This window comes from Erpetoichthys calabaricus, chromosome 4 (assembly GCF_900747795.2).
Source record: "Erpetoichthys calabaricus chromosome 4, fErpCal1.3, whole genome shotgun sequence".
In the NCBI taxonomy this organism is placed as follows: Eukaryota; Metazoa; Chordata; class Cladistia; order Polypteriformes; family Polypteridae; genus Erpetoichthys; species Erpetoichthys calabaricus.
Window position 1 is genome coordinate 474624 of NC_041397.2, and position 16268 is coordinate 490891.

General features: G+C 40.1%; 1 non-coding gene across 1 annotated transcript; it reads right to left on the bottom strand.

Annotated features, from left to right (window-relative positions):
- Positions 1–15972: 15972 nt before the first annotated feature.
- trnag-gcc (transfer RNA glycine (anticodon GCC)) lies at positions 15973–16043 on the bottom strand. The gene has a single exon. It is a non-coding gene; the product is annotated as a tRNA-Gly (tRNA).
- Positions 16044–16268: the final 225 nt, after the last annotated feature.

The following is a 16268-nucleotide window of genomic DNA, read 5'->3' on the forward strand; positions in this document are numbered from 1 at the left end:
ATTAAGATGTTTATTTGTAATAAGGTTGTTTTTTGTGATGTGTTTTTAATGTTATATCGTGGTGTCTGTGAAACCAAACTTATTTTTAAAGATGATAAAATTGAACAGAATTTAACAGCAGTAAAATAAAATGTTCTAAAGTAACTGAGCAGAATTAAAACAACATGAACTACTTCAGATTATGATTAACGCCACGTGAGCCGAGTGCAGTGAAATTCCCAGCAGCGTCGTTTGTAGGCAGACAGACTCCTCATCTCATGGGAATGGTTTTATTCCCCCATATTGATACACGGCCAGTACACCCCCTGCACGCCCAGCCTACCTATAAAGGGGTCTCTCTTTGAAACGTCTTTCCCAAGGTTTCTTCCATTTTTTTCCCTACAAGACCGTCCTCTTCTTAGAGAGTCAAGACTGGGGGGCTGTCAAAAGGCAGGGCCTGTTAAAGCCCATTGTGACGTAACACGTCTTGTGTGAGTTTGGGCGACACAAGTAAATTGTACATACAGTAGACATTGGGTTACTATCGCTCAAATTTCATATCAATTTTTTTTCTCATCATTTTAAATATCTATATAGACTTTCAATTAAGTGACTCTATTCAAAACTGTAGGGTGCATGAAAACATTTGGATGGTTGTTTAAATAAAATACTTCCGGTTGAGTAACTTTTCTCAAATTACATATCTGTTTGTTTTTTATCATTAGAAGTTGTTATACAAAATTTCAATATTATAACTGAATACTTTGCAAAGTTTCAAGTACACTATGGTTATAATTACAGATAAAGTATCACTTCTTGTTGCATGATTTTTCTCAAATTTCATAACTACTAACAAAATTTTGAATTGTATCTTTATTTATACCCACAGTTTACCTGAACACATTTCAGATTTTTTTTTTCCAAGTAAAGTACTACTTCCAGTCACCGGAATGTGGTCTCAAAGTTGATAGGATTCCTTATTTTTGATATAAAGCAGGTATACAAAATCTCATTGACCGAAAGGCAAAGCGTTTTCAAGTTACAGACAGACATTTCAAAAATGGTTTATTCAGATTTGGGAAGGTCTAAGGATCAAGATTCAAACAAATCTCGATGTCAAATTTTTTCACGATTCCTACACTTTCCCTATACTATGGATACGAGAAAGTCAACCTAAAAAAACACTAAAGCAATGAAAACATCCAAGATTCTGGGGTGTTTTATTAACAGTCTGTAATGCTGTTCTTTGCATCCCTCTTTCTTGTCATAACTTAGCTGCTGCTGTTGTTGTGTGTAATTCATCCTTATGTATGTGTTAACTATATATTGGATAAACTCTGTGGTAATAATAAAATAGTTTGATGGCACACTTTACACCAGTCTAGTGTCAGGCCTGCACTCCTAATTCTGTTCCTAATTCAACAGTAGATTACTTTGTTTTGCTTATTTGTTAGCCTGCAGTTCACTCTTTAAGATTAAAAAATGTGGACAAATGTTTTAAAAAACATACCAGCAAATGCTAATGGAATGTTACGACAATAATGACGTGTATCCAGTAATCTGTTAACTCTAATGCAGAACATTCTGTGACGTTTACCTTTAAAAAAACAAAATTACAAAGGTTATATTGCAACTGAAAACGAAAATCTTTACTGCCTTTTTCATCAGTACTTACAAAAAGCTTATAAAGTTCACAGACACGAATCATATTTTATTTCAGTTCCCCTTCATTCGAATGGAGTTACATTTTTCAGGTGATGAGTATTCTTTCGAATTCTTTCAAATGGTAGTTTTCTGTATCCTTCCACATCTTTCAGGTTTTGGTTGCCATTTTAAAGCATTTGTGATCATTTTAGCTGAGCAGCCTATCATTTTCTACACTTCTTTATATGTTTTTTACTCAAATATCAACTTTTTAATCAAAGTATGCTGTTCTGAACAGTGTCTGGAACGACCCATTTTACTGTGATTTTCAGAGAGAGATGCACCATAACCAGCCTGTACGACCTTTGCTGCCTTCCTGCCATAAATAAGGGCTGTGACTGACGCAGAATGAATGACCTCACTAATTGAACTCCGCACTGCTATTATTTTGAACAGCCTGATATTCCTTTTCTTTAGTTTCTGTAAAGGAATAGCACAGATTTGGTAGATTTTTCTTCATGTTTTCATTTGGAATTGAATGTGCAGTGTTCCCAATGCATTTGTGTGTATGAAAATAAAAGCTATTATAAGCAGTTTGAGTTTTATTCACTATTTTAAACAAACTGCTATTATTCTGAACACAACTGTTCCTCTGAGTGCATACTGGGCCATCCATTAACATCATCTCTGCCTCTGCTAGAAAAATCCTCTCCACTGTTTCCACAGCTTTCATAAGAGCTGATCACAAACTGGAGAATAGAGGAGATTGTTCATAGAGACCCTCCATATGCTCACTAAAGACTTACTGTAGGCAAACTGACCCCTGGCATGAGCTCATCCAGAAAGACACAACGATTGGCGCACTCGCTTATTTACACCGCTGGACTGTGGGGTTTAACCTGCATCTAAAGAGTTAAATCCAAATCGGCCCACTTTAATTCCCACCGTTTTTTGACAAAGAGATTTGCCCTCGTTAAAAAGCCAGCCTTGAATATCCGAGTCCAATCCACTGCGTCCATTTCTGCTTTCTGCCATGACGTGTAGGTTTGGTCTCCGCTGTAGTCTATTTTTAGGAAACATCTCTGACAAAGGCTTAATTTGTGTGTGTGTTTATTTTATATAAATATAATCTCTCAGAACCAGATTTTATTGGCCAAGTATGCTGACATACAAGGAATTTGACTCTGGTTTTGATGACTCATCAGTTATAAGTTCCATTATTGACATGCACACCACAGTTAATCACATACCTCAGATTAAAAAGAACAAAACTCTTCTTCTATCTGCCTGTTTTGGCATTTTATTGATTTATAATGGAAGAAGTTGAACAGGCGAGAGATGTTTAATGCAGTTAAGTGGGAGAATGTGTGATGAGGAGAGTCGTACACTGAGAGGGCTGGAGATAATGTCAGTTGTACTCTGGGCTTCTCAAACCTGTGGTAAAAACAGTCAACTTGTCAGCCAGCAGGTGATTTACAGTAATGTGGGTGGATGGTGTCCTGTAACTTGGAATATTTTGTGGTCTTTTCCACGCTGATGTAGGGCCATTGGCTAAAAACGCTTCTGTAGCTTGACGAAGCTGCTTGAGCTTTGTAGTGAGCCAAGATTTGCTGCTGTTAGATTATATATATATATATATAAAATATGTGTGTGTGTATATATATATATATATGTACTTATTTTATAGAGTTGATCTATTTAAGTGGTGGTGGTGTTTTTTTTATATTGTATTCTATTGACATTCTGTAATGTTTGAATAATAAACAGTTTTCGTTTTGCTGTTTTAATTAAGCAAGTCCAACACTTTTTATTGAAAACAACATATTTGGGCACTTCTGACAACTAAAATCAAATATTTTTATATAAAAAAAGTGCCTTGAAAAAATGACGATTTACACAACAAAAACAGCATGTGGTATTTGGCCAGTACCAATTACCTAATTGAAATTCAGTGTTTCACCAGTTAATATCTATAGCATGTTGTTAGCATTTTAATTATTTTATATTATTATTGGGAGAGAGCTTCAAAAGGTGACTAAAGCTAAACACGTGCTATGTTTTTATTGGTTAACAAATGAATTTCTAGGTCTTAATATATATAGAATTAAAGAGGTTTAATATCAATATACTGTAATACAAGGTAAGAAAGTCCAGATTGGCTTGCTCTGTAATAGATTTTATTTTGGTAAACTAAAGTATAGATCTGTTTTGTAATTTAAAAATGAATTAACACTTTGAATATTTTATCTTGGGAGGAAATGAACACATTTTATTAATAATCAGGTTACACGCATAATTTGTTCAAATTTTAATTCTATTCTGACTGTTAACAGTCTCCACAGAAACATTTCAATACGGGACAAGGAAAGAATTATTTAAAATATACGTGGACTATAATATAACCCTTTATTTACACATTTCATTGAATGACGGCATTTTTTGGATGTATGATATAACCAGGATCATAACTGACAGTAAGTCCACCTTGAGCAGGTGACATTACGTTATCCAAATTCTCATCTAAACTCCGACATCTTGGGGCTTGTGAGTGGGCTCTGGGAGAGAACAGGCGCTGTCGGGCCCCTCCTGCAAACAGGTACTCGTGGGGGCCTTGACAAGATATGGGGACAGCTTAGCCATTAGCTAAACACACGAGTGACCGATGGAGTGAATGGCCTCCTCTCCTTTGTCATATTGTTTCTGTTCTTCTTCTTCTATATGGGGATTCATCACCATACATGACACTCAGTCTGCTCAGGTGTCTTCATATAGCATTTAAATACACTGAGCACAGGGCATCAATCAGCATTAAGTTGTCTGGCTAAAATAAATAAACAAATAAAGCAAAAAATGTACTTAAGAAGAATTATGATTACATAGTCTAATATTTACATAAGAATAACGTATCACACATAGAAAAATGACTTAAGCAATACAATTTACTTAAAGAAAAAAGAGAAAGTGGGAACCTAAATTATAAATGTCCTAAAATACTGTATACGGTATCTGCTGTGAATTACAAAACATAAGAATACACATTGTAATAAAACATTTGATTTATCAGAAGTCACAGCCTTTACACACACACTCCACGACAATGGCGCACTGTACTTTATACGATGACAATGACATTTCAAACCCGTTTACTCTGTGCGTGTCTATGAAATGCTTGACACAATTTAAGCAGAGCACACCTTGTCGATTTCAACTTGTAGTTTAGTGAAGGGCCCTTCATCAACAGCAAAGCACGGGGCACTGCCATGCACTTTTATTGCTAGAAGTTCACTTTCTGATTAAACCCTGAATGCACTAAGGCTGCAATGGTGGGTTTATTATTTCAATTCTGAAACATAATTTTGTGTAAACTCAGCAGAGAAATAGTTAAATGCAAAATTGCAAATGCCATTTTTTCAATGAAATTCTATAAAGGAATTGAGTGCCACAATTGGCACCGTAGAACAAACGTGACAGAAGTGTCAGGTTTTCACTCGGTAATCGAGTCCGTCTTTGTTACAAGGGCTGATGTCGAGCTGTTAAACTCCAGGGAAGGTTTCCTTTAAATGGCTGTGGGTTTGTCCCTGTGTGCTGCTCTTCCAGTACCTTCTTCTTGTCTCTCAATGAGATGTGCACGTTGTGATTCGTTCCGAGTGTTCAAACGTCCAGTCTGTCACTTTTAGAAAGAGCAGAGCTTTGGCCGCCGTGATGTTACACTTGATAGACAACTTCAAATGCTGATAATTGGACAGGTGAGTTTTTGATTGTCGTACAGTTTCTTTATCAGCATGCCGCTCTCGTCTCATCTCATTCGTTGAAGTTCTGAATTACCACAATATGATTTGCTGTAGTCTTATGTGATTGACAGTTAGCCCGCCTCTAGAACCACCCAACTTCAACCAATTGTTTCACAGTTCGTGATCCCTACCTCTTTGAGGTTCCGCCTTATAGAGTTTCCTCTTTAAATAACCTGCCATTGTACCAAGCAGGGCGGCACGGTGGCGCAGTGGGTAGCGCTGCTGCCTCGCAGTTGGGAGACCTGGGTTCGCTTCCCGGGTCCTCCCTGCGTGGAGTTTGCATGTTCTCCCCGTGTCTGCGTGGGTTTCCTCCCACAGTCCAAAGACAGGCTGGTTAGGTGGATTGGCGATTCTAAATTGGCCCTAGTGGGTGTGTTTGTGTGTGTCCTGCGGTGGGTTGGCACCCTGCCTGGGATTAGTTCCTGCCTTGTGCCCAGTGTTGGCTGGGAAATGAATGGATGTACCAAGCGACAAAACTCCATTAATCAAAAGAAGAAGCGTCAAAACTAATTGCTCATGATTTTTGACAATGGAAGGAAGTGTGCTTCGAAATGAATACTTTGAAATTTGCACAGTTTTCTATGTCTTTATGTATAATATTCGATCATTTTCCTTAATAAATAAATGACCAAGTATAATATTTTTGTCTCATTTGTTTAACTGGTTTCTCTTTATCTACTTTTAGGACTTGAGTGAAAATCTGATGGTTTTAAGTCATATTTATGCAGAAATATAGAAAATTCTAAAGGGTTCACCAACTTTCAAGCACAACTGTAATAAAACTAAAAGAAGGTGTCTTTTCTTTATCCTAATACCGTAAACACGATGACATGATAAGTTAGCCTATTAATATACCAAGTGCAATTTAACTTGGGGATCCATCCTGTCAAAAACGTGACAATAAAAACGGCAGCAACACGATTTAGATCTCAGCTGTACTTTAAAGATCGCAGGTCGTTTTGCACAGTGCAACTGATGACCCAGTGTGCCAGTGGATTAAATTAGTGAACCCACATTGGACTGTGTAAACTTCACATGTACTCAATACGTGAAATATGAATTCCTTTCGTAACTTGTGTGAATAAGAAGCTGCGGGCTAGTAAGTAGATGGCTAACTAATGTCATTTCCTTTTACTATAAATTAGTGCAGTGGTTAGCGGTGCTGCTTCGCGGATTTAACGATCTGGGCTTGACTGCATAGCTGCTTTTATAAACTTGCCAATATCCATTTCTGTGGACTGTAACTGTGTGAGGAAAACATCCGACTTACCTGACGTACGTCACAGGTACTGAAGGCTGCTGTTAAATCCATCTCCAACCATCCCATACTCCTTTAATAAATTAAAGCCCAGCCATCTGCTTTTTTTATATCGCCGCGCTACTAGAGCTGGAAGTGACGTCACGCCGAAGCCTTGGTAAAAGCATCATTAGGTAGCCGCGAAGCGCACTTGTGTAATATTTGAATCTAACATTATCTCGTATGCACGTGCAAACATCTTGTACGTACGAGATGAGGGTTATCCCATAATTTTTTTTCACTGTGCGGTTCTGAGCTTCCATAGAATAGAAACGTTGATGGTGTTTGAATATTTAATTATAGTCTTTATGTAACTTTACATTTGTGTTTAGATTGTTTAAGATTTCATTACTTTAGCTCTTGTCCTCTGTCAGTATGTGAGTTATGAGAATATGGAGGAACCCTTTGATTTGACTGCTCTGTCTTTTAAAAGATGCTGATAATAAATATCTATAATTCATTCATTTATTCATTCTTCATGTGTGGCATGCTTTTAACTGTACCCTCTACTATTATTGGCACCCCTTGTAAAAATTAGTAAGAAGGGTTAGGAAAAAAATGTTTATTTCTTGATGAGAGTTTGTTTTCTTTGAATGAAATTGTTTCCATTAAAAGTCAGATGTTTCTGATTTTTTCAGTGCAAGATGACGGTTGTTCAGCAAACAGAGATTTATTTTCTAATCCTTCTTACTAATTTTTACAAGGGGTGCCATTAATAGTGGTGGGCACTGTATATATCCTTTTTTTACCTTAGGATGACATGCCAGCCATTAGAAAGTGGTGCTGCTTACTTCTTCTGGAGATCTGCTCTTATGGGTGGTAAACATTTAGAATTTCCGTTTTCAATTTAAACTGTTGTTCCCTAATTTTATGTGGCCAGCTCCTCTGGTCTGGTTTAGTGGGTGCCAGATGACCGGTGCCTTTTCAGAATTCCTTACAGTTGCTGGTACTTGTTCTGAGGGTGCCATTACTGACTGCTGGGCCAGGCACTGTGCTTTAGGTGCTGCTCCTTTTTGGAGTCTTGGACAATCTAAGGTGACTCCTCACATCCAACTGGGGAAAACAGTCAGTTTAAATAAACCTGGAATTTGAAATACTCAATAGTGTAACTTTAAATACACCAGTGTGTGTGTGTGTTCTGCTATGTGCAGGTAAACATCTACTGGATAACATCAATATTTTAATGTCTAAAAGTCAGGACCAAGAGGACCATGGCAGCAGTGATCTCCTTGAGGAATAACAGATACAGCCACACCAAGGTGTTAATGTCAAACTTAGTCTACCACCATAGTTTCACACTCCGTTTGACTCGAGCAAAAACCTTAAAGTTGAGCGTGGCATGAAGGATTGTCATGAGCTTTGTCAAGGAGAAGTTGTCACCTGTGGAGTGTTTTAGATTGTTATTTTATGATAGAATAAATGTATCTGCAAAGCTTTTCTGTGACTTGCATATTACTTTAGGTATTGTCCAGATTGGTGTAATACTCTGATGTAATGGATGTATTCTAAAAATCTATTGAGATAACCACCAATGAGAGTTTTAAATAGTGAACCACACAGAGGAGTTCTCACAGTTTGAACTCTATTCCAATGTGTCCACTTTTCTGAGGAAACAGAAGTGTTCAGACCAAAACCAGACAGCTTGCACAAGACAAACACTCCATGTGACAATTTGATGTTTTATTTGTGTGTCCACCGTGTACGAGAGCAGGCTGGCTGTGTTGCTGAAGTGAGGCAGTGGACTTGAGAACAAGGGGCTCGGGTTTATGAGGCTGCAGAGATCAGCGGGACCTCCAGGAGGACTCAACATGAAAAACTGTTGGAGTTCATCATAAAGGGCCATGGAGCAGATGATCACTTGCTGGTAACTTAGCTCAGATAACAAGTAAAACGTTGTTATTGCAATCTATCTAGCAGCAAAGAGCTTCAATGCCTTTATAGTACCAAACTCTTGTATTTGCTTGTCCAACAGGCTGTTGTATCTGGAAAGGTGTCATCCAAATGGTTTAAAAATGATGAAGATCCTAAAGGTCACCAGGTAATGACCTATGCAGTAGAAGATGAGGAGCTGACAGATGGCCTCTACAACTACCTGATGATGTGCTGTCAAGAGCTGTAGGCACTTCTGAAAAGATCTACAGAGTTCACATCATTCTGGATGTGCTGAAGCTCTAGGAACAGTTGAGAGGATTTCTCTACCAGAGACAGAAGGTCTGTTCATTGATGGACCAGCAGATGGTGAGTGGAACGTCATGTGGTGCTGGGAGCAGACGGTCCTTTCTTTTTCTTATCAGCACCATTCTTCTGTTAATTAGAATACCATTTTACTTGTAGTGATTTTAGACAAGAATATAAACTAAATACATAGAAATGTAAATATAAATGTTTAAAGTGAAATGTAAAATACGCATTAATACGCTTCTAGTATTAGTAAAAGTAAATCTGTTTTTGTTTAAGTGAGAGAGAAGAGTTTGACATTCTGTACTTGAGCTTCTAACTGTTGCAGTACAAGATCAGCATCACTGAGGCGTCTCAACTTGGGATTCCATCTCAACGCCTCCTCTAATAAACACCTCACTGGCTTTACTGGTCTTTGGCCTTTTTAATTTTTAGTATTAAACTGACTGTACATAATAAATAGAGTTGTGTAGATTTGATTTAACTATTGATGTAAATAATAAAGGACACTTTGTTGATTAAGTTTTGAATATTTGAAATCGTCTGTGTATCTGTTTTTAGCCAATTCATGCCATCTGCATTTTTTCCTTATTTTTTATAACTGCATTGTACAGTTTTATTCCTTTTTTGTACATTACAAGTGAACATGTCTATCCCCATTACATTGTTCTTTTATTTATATATAAAATACAGAAGTGGGCCTGCTGCAGTTTTAATACTTCAGCTTCAGTATATTCCCCAGTCAGTCTGTTTGTTAAATTAATCTTCTTTGTACATTCTTTCTTTCAATTCAACTGACCCGTCATTATTTTTAATTGTAACTATTTCTTGAAATGATTGTACAATTTCTACTGAATACTTATTAATAACATCTCATTTTTGCTAGTGACAATACAGACAATGTTTTAATTTGTGCTGGCCAGTCACCTCACGTATTAACACAACTAGAACTGATAGATTTGAGCAGAGCCTCCGCTTGTATCTACATGGCCTACACATGGCATTCTGCTGGACTCGCCGGTAATCCCACGAGATAAAACAGCTTGGAAACTGAGCATCCTCATCAAGATTGTGCTGTTCACTTCCAAACATAGTCCACAACAATAAAACATACCTTTTTAACTAGAAATGCATCTTTTACATATAGGAACAAAATTAAAGGAAAAGGATTGAACTTCTTCTTCTTTCGCTGCTCCTGTTAGGGTTGTCACAGTGGATCATCTTCTTCCATATCTTTCTGTCCTCTGTCACACCATCACCTGCATGTCTTCTCTCACCACGTCCATAAACCTTCTCTTAGGCCGTCCTCTTACCTGCCAGCTCTCTCTTTAACAATCTTCTCCCAATTTACCCCTCATCTCTCCTCTGCACATGTCCAAACCAACGCAATCTCTCCTCTCTGACTTTGTCTCCCAACCTGAGCTGACCCTCTCATGTCCTCATTTCTAATCTGTCTGTCCATCCTCATCACACCCAATGCACATCTTAGCATCTTGAACTCTGCCACCTCCAGCTCTGTCTCCTGGATTGTATACACCTGATACATGGAGAGTGAAAACTTTTGAAGCTCAGTATTCTAAAACCAGGACTCGGAGCTAGAACCTTGTTATTCTAAAGTCTTGCCATTAAGTATGTGGCTGTGTTTTTATATATACACTGCATCCAGAAAGTATTCCCAGCGCTTCATCACTTTTTCCACATTTTGTTATGTTACAGCCTTATTCCAAAATGGATTCAATTCATTTTTTTCCTCAGAATTCTACACACAACACCCCATAATGACAACGTGAAAAAAGTTTACTTGAGGTTTTTGCAAATTTATTAAAAATAAAAAAAACTGAGAAATCCCATGTCCATAAGTATTCACAGCCTTTGCTCAATACTTTGTCGATGCCCCTTTGGCAGCAATTCCAGCCTCAAGTCTTGTTGAGTATGATGCCACAACCTTGGCACACCTATCCTTGGCCAGTTTGGCCCATTCCTCTTTGCAGCACCTCTCAAGCTCCATCAGGTTGGATGGGAAGCATCGGTGCACAGCCATTTTAAGATCTCTCCAGAGATGTTCAATCAGATTCAAGTCTGGGCTCTGGCTGGGCCACTCAAGGACATTCACAGAGTTGTCCTGAAGCCACTCCTTTGATATCTTGGCTGTGTGCTTAGGGTCGTTGTCCTGCTGAAAGATGAACCGTCGCCCCAGTCTGAGGTCAAGAGCGCTCTGGAGCAGGTTTTCATCCAGGATGTCTCTGTACATTGCTGCAGTCATCTTTCCCTTTATCCTGAGTAGTCTCCCAGTTCCCCACAGCATGATGCTGCCACCACCATGCTTCACTGTAGGGATGGTGCCAGGTTTCCTCCAAATGTGACTCCTGGCATTCACACCAAAAAGTTCAATCTTTGTCTCATCAGACCAGAGAATTTTCTTTCTCATGGTCTGAGAGTCCTTCAGGTGCCTTTTGGCAAACTCCAGGTGGGCTGCCATGTGCCTTTTACTAAGGAGTGGCTTCTGTCTGGCCACTCTACCATACAGGCCTGATTGGTGGATTGCTGCAGAGATGGTTGTACTTCTGGAAGGTTCTCCTCTCTCCACAGAGGAGCTCTGACAGAGTGACCATCGGGTTCTTGGTCACCTCCCTGACTAAGGCCCTTCTCCCCCGATCGCTCAGTTTAGATGGCCGGCCAGCTCTAGGAAGAGTCCTGGTGGTTTCGAACTTCTTCCACTTACGGATGATGGAGGCCACTGTGCTCATTGGGACCTTCAAAGCAGCAGAAATTTTTCTGTAACCTTCCCCAGATTTGTGCCTCAAGACAATCCTGTCTCGGAGGTCTACAGACAATTCCTTTGACTTCATGCTTGGTTTGTGCTCTGACATGAACTGTCAACTGTGGACCTTCTATAGACAGGTGTGTGCCTTTCCAAATCAGGTCCAGTCAACTGAATTTACCACAGGTGGACTCCAATGAAGCTGCAGAAACATCTCAAGGATGATCAGGGGAAACAGGATGCACCTGAGCTCAATTTGGAGCTTCATGGCAAAGGCTGTGAATACTTATGGACATGTGCTTTCTTAATTTTTTTATTTTTAATAAATTTGCAAAAACCTCAAGTAAACTTTTTTCACGTTGTCATTATGGGGTGTTGTGTGTAGAATTCTGAGGAAAAAAATGAATTTAATCAATTTTGGAATAAGGCTGTAACATAAGAAAATGTGGAAAAAGTGATGAAGCGCTGGGAATACTTTCTGGATGCACTCTATATATATATATATATTTATCCTATAGAAAACTACATTGATGTAAACCAGTTTGTCAGTATAAACCTATGACAAATGAGAATATAAAATGCCTTACCAGAAATATCATTGCCAAAATAAAATCCCAGCTGTTCAGATTGAATTATTTAATGGCTGTGACTTGACAGCCTCAGTGTAGCGTGTGCTAAAATGACCAGTAAAGTGGAGTCGCTTACAGCTGTACAGGGTGTTATGTCAGGGCCATCTGGTCACTTCTACTGGAGTAGACCTGCTGGGTGTGCTCTTAATATGCCGTTTGCTTGGGTAGTCATATAGGATGATGCCCAGCTGAAATATCTGCCATCTCTATCAGAGACACTAAAGTCAGGCCGATGTGTTTAGGACACCACTAGGACCTGATGGAGTCAAATGGAGGATAAATGAGATATGAACTACAAACAAACATCTGTCAAGTTTCAATCTCTAAAGGTAACTTTTATATAAGTGACATGCATTATAATAAACATGTATTTGATTATCTTAAAGAGGTAGTAAAAATCCCAAAAGTAATAAAGGTTCAATTAAGTCAAATAATTGAATACCCTGATTAACAGGTGCACAGTCACAAAAACTGAAAAATTATTACTCTTTTATCCATCCATCCATCCATCCTTTTCTGCTTATCCGAGAGATCGGGTCGCGAGGGCAGCAGCTTGAGCAGAGATGCCCAGACTTCCCTCTCCCCGGCCACTTCTTCTAGCTCTTCCGGGAGAATCCCAAGGCGTTCCCAGGCCAGTCGAGAGACATAGTCCCTCCAGCGTGTCCTGGGTCTTCCCCGGGGCCTCCTCCCAGTTGGACGTGCCCGGAACACCTCACCAGGGAGGCGTCCAGGAGGCATCCTGATCAGATGCCCGAGCCACCTCATCTGACTCCTCTCGATGCGGAGGAGCAGCGGCTCTACTCTGAGCTTCTCACCCTATCTTTAATGGAGAGCCCAGACACCCTGCGGAGGAAACTCATTTCAGCCGTTTGTATTCGCGATCTCGTTCTTTCGGTCACTACCGGCGAAAGCGAAGGGAGGCTACCCTCTCATCCACCGGGGTAAACCCCAATGTACAGGCTCCAAGTCGGGGGGCAATAAGTATACCCACACCCGCTCTGCGCCTCTCACCGGGGGCAACTCCAGAGTGGTAGAGAGTCCAGCCCCTCTCAAGGAGATTGGTTCCAGAGTCCAAGCTGTGCGTTGAGGTGAGCCTGACTATATCTAGCCGGAACCTCTCGACCTCGTGCACTAGCTCAGGCTCCTTCCCCTTCAGAGAGGTGACATTCCACGTCCCAAGAGCCAGCTTCTGTAGCCGAGGATCGGACCGCCAAGGTCCCCGCCTTCGGCCACCACCCAACTCACACTGCACCCGACCTCCTTGGCCCCTCCCATAGGTGGTGAGCCCATGGGAAGGGGGACCCACGTTGCCTCTTTGGGCTGTGCCCGGCCGAGCCCCATGGGTGTAAGCCCGGCCACCAGGCGCTTGCCATCGAGCCCCAGTCTCCAGAGGGGGGCCCCGGTGACCCGCGTCCAGGCGAGGGAAAACGCCGTCCAAATTTTTTATTCATCATAGGAGGTTATGTTGAACCTCACTTTGTCTCATCCCTCACCTAGGACCAGTTTGCCTTGGATGGCCCTACCAGGGGCATAAAGCCCTGGACAACAGAGCTCCTAGGATCATTGGGACACGCAAACCCCTCCACCACGATAAGGTGGCGGTTAAAGGAGGGGATTACTCTTTTAAAGGCATAATATTTGCACTTCACAGATCGTTTAACATAATAAATTTCTTTATAAAATAATGATTGAAAGTTTACTATTAGCACTATGATAACTGTGTTTCTTATATTTAACATTGATAACATGTAGAGACAGCCAATGGATTCTTTAAAGTCACAATTTTATTGCCAGCTTTCTTAATGTTGTCTGTTCCCTGATACATGAACGTGAGAGTGTCAAGTATGTGATTTGTGAAATTCTGTAATCATAATACAGCTAAAAACAAACTTGACTACGAGATCCACAGACAAGAAACTCACTGAGCTGCTGGTGTGATGAGAACAGACATGAAGACCGCAGAATATGTGACAGACATCAGCAAAGGAAGAACTGAGGCTGATCTGTGGGCAGACGGGGGGACAATGGAATATTAAGAATACCTAAATAAATAAACGTGGATACATAGTAATGAAAGTAATAAAACACATTTTAGGGTATTATATTTAGGATACATAGTAATGAAAGTAATAAAACACATTTTAGGGTATTATAGAAGTAAAACAATTTATTCAGAGTTTAAAATTGTAATCCGTTTATAGTCCGTCTTTAGTGTGACTTGTTAAATGTAGGCGACTATTTCATTTGGATAGCCTAGTAAACAACAACAGTTAAACATTTGTTTTAATCTGACTGATTTAATCAAGAAGAGTACGTCAATCCATTAAAATTAGGCGGACTCAAATTTGTATTCATATGTTCATTGTTGTTTAGTAACAGTAAATATCTCATATCCAAACTTTTATTATCATTATTTTTCAGAACTGCTAATCATAAATGACGGTGGTGAAAATACACTGCAGTCCTAATAATCCACTTAACAGAGTGCTATAGTGTGAGATAGTGGCACCAGTAGACTACCGTGGCAGATGTGTTTTACGAATATACACCCCGTCTCTTACAGTCACTTTAAATTTACCGTCCACCATTAGAAATTACTCCCACCCTCCTTTTTACATATCCATAAGGGAATTGGCTAAAGTGGAACGTGAATGACAAATAACACCGATTGGCGATTTGCTGAATAAAAAGGTGATTGACCGCGACGTTTAAATTTGCGCAGCTTTGCCACGCCCATTTTATTCTGGCCTGCTGCAATACTGTCGTTACCCGATCTGCGTGCGCAGGCGTATTAAAAGCCCAGCATGCCGTAAAGTGTTCACGCCTGCGTTAAACAGATTGGGCAGCACCGTAAAGTGTGTGACACGCACAGCGACAACACATACCGCATGCATGTAATGAAAAAAACATTAACAACAAAAAAAAATCCACTTTACGGCACGGCCCGATCGGACCTGTGCATGCAGTACAACTTGACATTACAGTTTATTCATTTTAGTTCCACATTAGTTAACCATAATGAAAATATTCATCCTCCAAAATAAACGAAGCAACCTTTGTGGCGTAACTTTGATGTTACGCCGCTTCCTTGAAGAGTTTTAAACTTAAATGTCAACCTGCATGTCATCAGCATAACAGTGAAGAGAAACATTAAACGTCCTAAAAACAGCTCTTATACAGAGGAGGAAGATAAATAGAAAATAAGACAGGACCCCCGAATGGACATGTGAAAAGAGCATGCTTGGGACAGAGGCATCCATTAGTGTGCAGGGCTTTGTTTTATGTTGCTGCACCCGCTACGTTTCTCCTCCAGTGAGGTTTACGAAAGACCCCCACAATCACTCCGCTCACCAACCCGACCTTCACCCCCGTCCACCGACTACGCGTCATAAGCGATGGAGAACTTATTACGAGCGTCTTTACAGAGTGGAAAATGCTGCCCCGGCGAGCTCTCTGCTCCCACCAAGCAATCGACGAACACCTTGGCTTTGTTAGCATGGGATCAAGTCCGCCATCCACCTAAGACTGAAGCGGCTTCGAAACGGGGGGGGGCTTTTAAGATTTTACAGCGAACACCCGAAGAGCTGCAATGGTTATTACAGTGGCTTGCAGATGAAACGGAGGCGGCAATTCGAGACGTCGAAACTCCGCAAATACTTGTTTAAAAAATTATTAAAAAACGAAAATTGAATTTGCATTGGCCGGGAATCGAACCCGGGCCTCCCGCGTGGCAGGCGAGAATTCTACCACTGAACCACCAATGCTGTTCTTAGTCTGAATCGTTACCAGTTCCTTTCTTATATTTGTGTTTTACATAAATTGTGGAGTTTAAAATATGTAATGTAAAGAACATAATGATGGTAAATAATACTGTAATAGAGAGATCGCTCTAACCGTATTATCTAGATAGCTATTTATATAGCGTCCTCCCTTACTGTTACACAGTGCCCAGTCTGTCTCGTGCCTTTCCCGTCTATCTCTCAAAAACG